This window comes from Camelina sativa, chromosome 17 (assembly GCF_030686135.1).
Source record: "Camelina sativa cultivar CO46 ecotype springtype chromosome 17, ASM3068613v1".
NCBI lineage: Eukaryota > Viridiplantae > Streptophyta > Magnoliopsida > Brassicales > Brassicaceae > Camelina > Camelina sativa.
This window is the reverse complement of record NC_141896.1, coordinates 17,357,054-17,363,053: the sequence shown is the minus strand read 5'-3', so window position 1 is coordinate 17,363,053 and position 6,000 is coordinate 17,357,054. Positions and strand designations below refer to the sequence as shown.

At 42.0% G+C, this 6,000-nt stretch overlaps 1 long non-coding RNA gene across 1 annotated transcript; it reads left to right on the top strand.

Moving 5' to 3' along the window:
- The first annotated feature begins 423 nt into the window (after positions 1 to 423).
- On the top strand, positions 424 to 1,219 carry LOC147923924 (uncharacterized). Its single transcript, XR_015586326.1, has 2 exons — positions 424 to 958; positions 1,163 to 1,219. It is a non-coding gene; the product is annotated as an uncharacterized LOC147923924 (long non-coding RNA).
- The last annotated feature ends 4,781 nt before the right edge of the window (positions 1,220 to 6,000 follow it).

Here is a 6,000-nt window from a genome sequence, read left to right as displayed (position 1 = left end):
AGCTTTTTCTAATTTCCTGGACGATCTTTTCCTTCTCCAGTTTGTCTTCCCTCATTTCTCCCTGTCCAAAATTTCACGTTCAGGGAATTTGAAGGTGGATTGTCTTGTCTGGTCGTCTAGATCTTTACTCTTTGTATCCTTTTTTATAAACTTTTTTCTCTATTTTGGGCTACCAATCTTGGAGTCTCTTTCTAATTAGTGTTTGGTTGACAAAAAAAAAACAAAAAAGAAATTACTAAAGCGGAGCAACTTGAAAAGCAAAGTTCTTCAATTCAAGGAATGGAATTACGCATGCAGAATTGCGGTGCGGACCATACCAAAATCGTAACTAATTGATTTAATGACGACACAAATTGCATAATGATATTATATTTTACCAGTTTCCTAACAATTTAAATAGCCCTCCCCATTTGCTTCCTTGCCACATCACAAGTTCACAACCAAAACAAAGGCACTCATTGTTGAAAGTAATATCGAAATTGAGAAATAAAAAATGGCGAAAGCAAATGTGTTTCTCCTCTCCATTGTACTTATGGCTTCACTCGCTTTCCTTACTCAGGGCCTTCTCATAAACGGCCTACAAATTCGGACCATCGAAGTTCGAGGTGTCTTGCGTTGCACCCTTACCGGTGACCCAAACGCCCCTCCCGTTTCCGCTGCGACCGTCTTCTTAAGTTGTAACGGCAGAGACACCAACATAGGCCAAGTACTTACTAATCCCGCTGGTGCCTTCACCATTGTGGTCAACATTTTGGAAACAAGTCTCTTTAACCCCTCGACATGCTTTGCTACCGTACGTCTTCCTGTGGCCACGTGTTCCGTTTTCCCACCGGATGGTCTCTTAACTTCCACCGTTACTCTGGTCAGTGTCCTCCAAACGAATGTCGGAAATATCGCTAGGTTTGTCACTGGCCCTTTCCTCCGTCTCTGATGATCATCGGTGTTCAATTATAAAAAAGTAAGTACGTTCATGGACTTGTATGCATTTCCTATATTTTACGTTAGTAAAGAGGGATAATAAGTGATCATCTCGATGTCGTCCACAAAGCTTATATAGCTTTCCTCTTTGTTGTTTCTTAATTTATCTTTTGTAATAGTCCTTCTTAGTCGAATAAACTATATGATGACTAATGAGACGTTCCCCCTTAATTTGTAATTCCAGTACCTCTCTCCTTTGATATGTTGTTAAATCGAATGCTATAAATGCCCTTCATACTCATTCTTTTCGGTATGCACCTTTGCCCAACTCTACCAAAATCTTTCTACATAACAAAGCAACAGAGGGAAAAATGGCGAAAGCAAATGGTTATATATCAACTCCATATATCCTACGGTCTCTCACTCGGTAGCCTCCGCATAGGCCAAGGTGAGATTTACGGAGTCTTGGGGATGTAACCTTAGAGGAGACCCTAACGCCCATCCAGTATTCAGAGCCCCCATATATTTACTTATGATGTGCCAGTCAAGCACCAACTTCGCTGAAGCAGTGACAAATCCGGACGGTACATTACCATGGTGTTCGACGCCACATATGGTTCGCAGTAGTAACTGTAATCTAGTAGCTATCTTCCATGGGGAAATTGTAGTCTTCCCGTCTATCATTTGCAATATTTTTGTTTTCACTTTGTATACGCGTTTGTGCTTCCGTTCCGTGTTTCTTTGCGTTACGTATTACATTTGTGATTTGTATATAAATTTATGTTAACTTGTATATTTGTATATATTATAGTATCGTTTAAAAATTACAAATGAAGATGGAAATGCACATTCAAAGTTTTTTAGCAATAAAAATTATCTAATACATAATTATTCAGTTTATTCTTATAGCTAATTTTTTTTCGTTTTTTTTTCTTTGCCTCTGTTTATACTAGGACTCAGACATCCGCGATGTCGCGGAAAAAATATTTTAGGAAAAAGTAAATAAAATTTAAAATTTAAAATTATACATTATGATCATTTGAATGTAACATAATAGTTTGAATACATAAACATTAAACATAAACTGTTATTAAAAACATAACCATCAAAATGAAAACTTATAATAAAAAAAATATTTAGAATAGACGCAACTTATTATAAATATATAAGATATCTTATGAAGAATTATGGTAAAGAGCTACAATTAAAAAAATCATTGTGACAAAGTGATCCTAACTGACAATATTGAATTAATGGTTGTAATGCGTAAATGTAATTTTCTATTAAATCATTATAATTAAAAATATATTTAATAACGAGTCAAAATGTATCAAAGAAAAAATTAAAATTAAAATGCACAACTTAAACAAAAAATATATATTAAAATAGTTTTTAACGATAGTTACGATAAATAGACGCAACTATAAATTCTATATTAAGTTTTATTAAATTTCTATATTGATATAATCATTTCTAAAATTTTAGTTAGATTATAGAATAACGTTGAATATTAGATATTAATATTTAAATTATTTAGATGCAACACTGAAACAACCCTTCCCGTTTTTTTTTTTTTTTTTAATACCTTAATTTACTAGTGGTCTCATACCCACTAACATCCTAACATCAATCAATAACCGCGGATAATCAAATAAAACAAATTCCATTAAACCAAAAGAATTCCAACATTCAAATCCAATAACCAATAACATCAATCAAATAAAGAGATAACCAACAACTAACATCCTACAATGTTCCTTTGACTTAATCTAGCAACCTAACAACAGCTAGACCACAATCAATCAAGTCTCTAGAACACCCCTTCATCATCGCCTTGATTCCACGATCACACTTTGCCTTTACCTGCACATCACAAACAACAATTGAGATGCGTAAGTATTATCATAAATACTTAGTGAGGCCATCCTCCTATCTACTAGGTTATACACACAAGCATATGAGACTCCCAAGTCAACAAACAACAATAACACAATCAACATATCAAACCAGGAAAATAAGACTCGGCAGGTACTAGTGTCGACCGATGCTCAATCGGTGTCGACCGATGCTACAGGAACTGGTGTCGACCGATGCCGGAATGGTGCCGATCGATGCTACTCGAGACGGTACCGATCGATGCTCCACAAAAGTGGTATCGATCGATGCCTCTTCTGCAGTCACGATCTGCGCGAAACTCAGCGACGAACTCCGATCCCAATCAACACAGAATCGACTCCAAACACGTCTAATCATCTCGGAATTCACTAGAAATCACAAATACAATGTACCCAAGCAAGCAAACACCACAAATAACAAGGAATCACACAAAACAAGGGAGATCTCATGCTTAGATCAACCATGGTCAAGCACTCACCTCTTTCCAGGAAGATTCTGAACAGTAGGAACGAAATCCTCACTCCTAGCAAGCTTCTAACTCTTTCCCAGCTCCAAAACTCTCAAGAACAGCAAGTAATCTCCCAAACTTCTCCCAAAAGCTTAAGAACTCTCTCTCCTTTCTTTTTCTCTCAACAGCGGCGAGTACAAACAAATAATACGACCTAGGGTCGTTTTTCCCCTTTTACACACGATTTTTAGGGATTTTAATTGAACCAAACCGAACCAATTCGGCAATTAAATCAAACCGGTCGAACCCAGAAATTAGTGGTGTCGATCGATGCCACTAGGGTGTCGATCGACACTCCTTCCAAAATCCCAAATTCTGGTTCGCGGATGTTACAATTCTCCCCCACCAATACGGATTCGTCCCCGAATCCCGCAATACCGTCCATCTGCCAAGGACTTCCGTGCCACCGTCATCACGGCCCGCACGTCCCTAGACCGGACTAAACACCATCAGTCAAGGTTTCCCGTGCCACTGTCGCAACAGCCCGCACACTTCCGACTGACCCTCGAGGTCTCCCTCTAGCCAATATACTCGCATCATAACACTATCTGCTCACAACTCAGTGCTTCCCCCGTCCGTGGTCGCAACCAACGAATCATGCCGGCTCGCTATCAGGCCAACCGCCCTAAGCTACGGCATCCAGGAAGTCACACACACACACTCCCCCTGCTCTCGGGTCGCAACCCTCGAGACATACCGGCTCACTGCCGAGCCTCGGCTCACAGCTACGGTATCCAGGGAGCCTCACATATCCCGCTCTTGGGTCGTCACCCTCAAGCGCGCTCTCGGATCGTCATCCGAAGCAACATACCACTCCCACTCTCTGGCAACAAAGTCCATCGAGCTATCGGTATCACGTGAGTTGGGCCCACACGGCCTAGAGCAAAACAAATACTGATGCTAACGAGTATCTCCCGGCTAGATCTACCTCACATTTCCACAAAACATTCCCATTTTAGAAACTTCCTATTTATGGAAACCTTCCTTTTGTGGAAACTTTCTATTTATGGAAACTTTCCAAAAATAGAAACCCGAGCTATTTCTCTTTTTCCCATGACAACAACAGTCAAACATAAAGAAAAATACTCATCTTATTAATCTCAAAATGTCATAATCGTTACAATCTCAACGAAATTACATCAGAAAAACCAAAAATACAACAACCGGAGCCAACAACCCGCATCCCGAGCACCACCTCATCTTGATACTTAGTCGCACAACCAACCACCCCTAAGCGACCAAAAATCAAGAGAGATGGGCTGGAATACTCCGTACCCGCTCCAGCCACGGACTACAGCTCGGACCCGGCTAGACAAGCTCAAGCGGTCTGCTTCTCAAACCACTTCTTAAACCTTGCCTTCATCCTCGCCTCGGGCTCCCAAGTCTGCTCCTCTACTCCGTCACAGTCCCACAGGACTCTCATCAAAGGAATCTTCTTCTTCCGAAGTTCCTTGACTCTCCTCTCGAGCACCCTCACTGGTCTCGCCTCTAAAGTCATGTTAGGCTGAAGATCCTCAGGAATCTTAGCCAACAACTGATCACCCTCGTGAAGACACTTCCTCAGCATCGACACATGAAATACCTTGTGGAACGCACGCATAACCTCAGGCAACTCCAGCCTATATGCCACTGGTCCCACCCGCTCAACCACTCTGAACGGACCCATGTACCTCGGACTCAACTTAGACTCTGTCAAAGACCTGTTCGGACCCCGCAACATGGCCATCTTGAGGTACACTCTATCACCAACCTGAAACTCAAGATCCTTTCTCCTCTTATCAGCATAGCTCTTCTGCCGATCCTGAGCCTCCTTCATGTTCAGCCTCAGAACCCGAATCTTCTCCGAGGTCTCCTGAACAAAATCTGCACCAAATATGCTCCTCTCCCCCACCTGAGTCCAACATAATGGTGTACGACACGGCCTCCCATACAAGGCCTCATAAGGAGCCATCCCAATACTAGCCTGGTAGCTGTTGTTATAAGCAAACTCCACCAAACTCAAGTGATCTGCCCAATGACCACCCCAATCCAGCACACACATCCTCAATAAATCCTCCAAAATCTGGATCGTCCTCTCTGACTGACCGTCCGTCTGAGGATGGTAGGCTGTACTCATATGCACTTTCGTGCCCATCTCTGCCTGAAACGCCCTCCAGAACACCGAAGTGAACTTGGAATCTCTATCAGACACAATACTAGCAGGTACACCATGCAATCTGACTATCTCCCTCACATACTTCTTGGCCAAAACCGCTGCTCCATCAGTTTTCTTGATGGCCAGAAAATGTGCAGACTTAGTCAAACGGTCCACAATGACCCAAATAGCATCAAACGTCCTCGACACAGGTAAACCTACCACGAAGTCCATCGTGATCAAATCCCACTTCCACTCTGGAATGGGTAAACTCTGTAACAAACCACCAGGAACCTGATGCTCCGCCTTCACCAGCTGGCAAGTATCACACTTCGCCACCCAGTCTGCTACGTCCTTCTTCATCCCGACCCAGTGATAATACCGCTTGAGATCACGGTACATCTTGGTCGCCCCTGGATGAATAGAGAACTTGCTCGAATGAGCCTCTCTCAGTATCTCCTGCCTCAAATCCTCACCCTTAGGCACACAGATCCGACCATGCACAAGGATAGTACCATTAGCAGAAACCTGATACTCTGCACCC